At 37.5% G+C, this 3,657-nt stretch overlaps 1 pseudogene; it reads left to right on the forward strand.

The window, feature by feature from the left end:
• The first annotated feature begins 2,973 nt into the window (after positions 1–2,973).
• Positions 2,974–3,073, forward strand: LOC122158438 (annotated as a pseudogene).
• Positions 3,074–3,657: the final 584 nt, after the last annotated feature.

Here is a 3,657-nt window from a genome sequence, read left to right on the forward strand (position 1 = left end):
AGTAATCCTGCCTTGATCAAGAAAAGTTAGTAGATGAAGTGTTCATACTTTTTGCTACTTTGTTGTAAAGCCTAACCATGCTGAATGCTCAATACTTTGCTGTGTCCTTTGTTTAAATTTATGTGGCTTCACTTGGCTGTCATTGGTTGCTGTTATGACCTACTGTGCTAGATTAGAGCATTCACTAGCAGCTAGAATCATCTTCCAGGAAAATAATTCAGGTTATTTCACCATTGAACTTTTGGATAAAAAAATTCTCAACTCAAAACAATTTTCCCAACCTCAGATTTATTTTTTTATATATTATATCTCCTCATTTTTTGGACATCCTTTCCCCTTGACACGGACAAATCACAGTGCTGTACTTCAGTATCCTTTCCCCTCAGTGTATTACACAGAGATCCTTTACCCTGCCCAGTCCCTCCTTTGGGACTTTTACCAGGAACTGACTTAGCCCTCTTTGCCATGATATCATGCATACCATTCCCCACTCTGATTCCTAGATCTCTTCTTGGTGAACTAAACTCAGAATACTTGGTCCCTTTTTTCAGTGCATTGTGTTCTTTGCACCAGAAGACAGCAATCTTTGTTACATTAAAGTGCATTTTGTTCAAATGAGCCAACCTTGTTTTGTCCTTTCCTGATCATTACAGAAAACGCTGCCACATTTTTCATCACTAGTTACTTTTGTTTACTTCCAGAATACTGATAAGAATCTAAAGAGCTTTTAGTTTATAGATATTGATATTGGAAAATTTTTGATAGTTTCATATTAGCTTCTATCCTGTCAAATATTTAAATATGCTGTTTTTAATATATTCAATATACACTAAATTTACATTGCATTGGGCAGGGCATCTTCTGATACTATGGTGTTTATCAGAAGTCCAGATATGCTATGGCAATCATTTAGTCCAAGTCCAATCTCTAATTTCACAACAGTTGTAGATACTTTGAGTTTACTTATTCAAACATTAAGAAATAGTTTAAACAACAAGGATCTAAGTAAGGTCTCCATGATGATACTTACCTAGTACGTCCCTTTGACAGTGTAGACCTAAAATGAACACAATAGAGCTTTTATCTGCAGACAACAGTCTTAATATGTTTGAAGCTGAAATGTAGAAGAAAAAAAAAGGGAGAATTATTATGTGGCTAAACACCCCTAGCTAGCTGAAGGAGATGTCAGGAACATCCTAATGAGAAAAATTGAAGCTGAAAATATCAGTAGCAGATTTTCTCAGATTTTCTAAAAATACAGATGCTTTGTACTGTGTTTAAATTCTTCAGACTAATTGCTACAATTTTCAGACTTATTTGTAATTTGTTTGCCTAAAGAAAGTTGGTTTTGAGAAAGTAGAAAGATTGAAGATAACTGTCTGCTGGTGTTTGTACTCTGTACTGAGGTCCTGCCATGAACAGATTCCAGCAGGGAACTAACATTACAGTATCAAGACTTAGGACATGATTCAAGTTACAGTCCAGTTTAGTACGAATAAAGTCTGTTGTACTTCACACTTCCACAATCTCCTCTCATCTGTAAAGATCACAACCCTGCCCTCTTTCATTTCTCTTCAGAGGTGAGAGGAGGAACAGTGAGGCTGGTCCAGGCCACACTTTTGTGTGCATCTCCAGTATATATCTCATGCATTCCTTGTTTTCCTCAGGACCTCGAGGAAAATTCTTTCTATTGAAATGCTAATAGAGGAATAAACTGTATAATAAGACTGCATTCCCTTTGGGCCTACATGTAATTTACACATAAAATGAAATTGCACATGGCCTTGTTTCATAGCATATTTGTTTAATTATCTGTCTTATAAAGCCTTTTTCAATTAATTTTCAATATTTAAAAAAGAAATAAAAATTTCAATTTATCTGTGTACCTGATAATTAAGTACAGTTTGGGGAATAATTACATTATCTAATAGTAGAAATTTGTCCAGCTCCAATAACTGGCATTTTTCAACAGTTTTGCTTGCTTTCATGTTCTCCAACTATTCCAGTTCAAAGCAAATTCATGTTCTGTGTGTATTACTCGTTCCCCTCTGGTAATACTAAACACTGATCAGTTGATCAAAATTTCTCTGTTTTGCCTAACAATGGCTTTTGACAGTTAATCTATTAAATGTGAACAGACCTGTGCTAGTCTGAATCTCTCTGAGAGGTCTGTTTGTACAGTTCTGGTGTATACCAATATAACTACAAATGACACAGCTATGAAAGTATTAAGTTTTTCATGAGGTCTCATTACCTTTGAGAAACATACAGTTTGACACACTGTGTTGAATTCTGATGATCGTTGTTCAAGAGGACTGAAATATCCTACTGCAATTTTAGTTGGAATAGGTATGAAGGAGTGTTATTGGAGAGCAATATGACAAGATTAAAAAAAAAAAAAAGGTGCCCTCTGTGGTGCTGATTTTAGTAAAGTAAGAACCAAGAACAACCAAATGATTGTCTGAAAACACAGAGCTGGGATTAGTTCCAAAGAAGAAAAAAATTAAGCCATCGAGGTCCAAGTAGCAATCCCTGGGTCAAAATCATCCTGCTGTCTTTTTTCCCACTGGGGAGATAACAAAAAGTTGTTTGGGTAACACCACCTCTTATATGTATAGCCTTCCTCTCCTTTCTCTGTCTGATTGTCCTAGAAGTGACTAATACAACTGTTCATGGTGTAGTGAAGGCGTGAGGTATCCTCCTGCAGGTACCTTGCTGTACATTATCCCAGGCTGCTTCTCACTTTACAGTAGTTCACTATACATGGGAAAACTTGGCTTCTGAGACACTCATTTGCCAAAGCTCAACCAACCTGATTTGGACTAAAGCCGGACAGGAAACAGGACAAGAAAATGAGCAGTTTGGTGATTCAGGGTAAACAAATACAATCACCTCATTAAGATGGCTAAATGAAGGTAGCATTATAGCTAATGTCATCGGTTGTTCGCACCAAAGAGGTGAAAGCAAGAAGCACTGTTTCTACAGCAGATATACCCAAAGTGGAATGATACATAAGTTAGCACTGCCCCAAGACAAGGATGACAAGCAAATTCCTGAAGCATTCCATGTTTTTGATTCCATAAATTAGCAGTGAGGGCATGGTTTAGCAATGGGACTCAGTAGGTTAGGCTGATAGTTGGACTTAACAATCGTGATGGCCTTCTCCAACTTAGATGATTCCGTGATTCCAAAGAGAACCTAGGAAGCATCCTCATCTAATTCACAGTGTGGAACAAGCTATGGCAAAATGGACTCCACACACCTGTGGGCTTCGCCATCAAGTAGAAATGCTGGAGCTGTTCTATCCTCATGGGCATATGGGAATCAAATGTTTTTGCATTAAAATTAGATGATATTTTTTTATTTCATAGTCTCCGCTGCTGTAATTCTTTTTGGGAGCCTTTCTACTTTACTTATCCCCCACCTACTTTACTTTACCCCCCCTCCTTTTCCCCAGTGCTCTTTGTTTAATGAAGACTTTGAAGAAAATCACCCCATCAGTACAACAAGAAGAGCACTGAGACATCTTGGACATCTTGGAAACAACAGGATAGCTGCTGACTGACACCAGATAACGCACCAATTAACAAACATAAACGTCGATAAGATTGTGAACCTGAAGTACCCAGCCAATGGGGAAACAAGGGAGGGGGATAG

Source organism: Centrocercus urophasianus, unplaced genomic scaffold (genome assembly GCF_019232065.1).
Source record: "Centrocercus urophasianus isolate 14NV4802_14NV808 unplaced genomic scaffold, USGS_Curo_1.0 seq_14, whole genome shotgun sequence".
Lineage (NCBI taxonomy): Eukaryota > Metazoa > Chordata > Aves > Galliformes > Phasianidae > Centrocercus > Centrocercus urophasianus.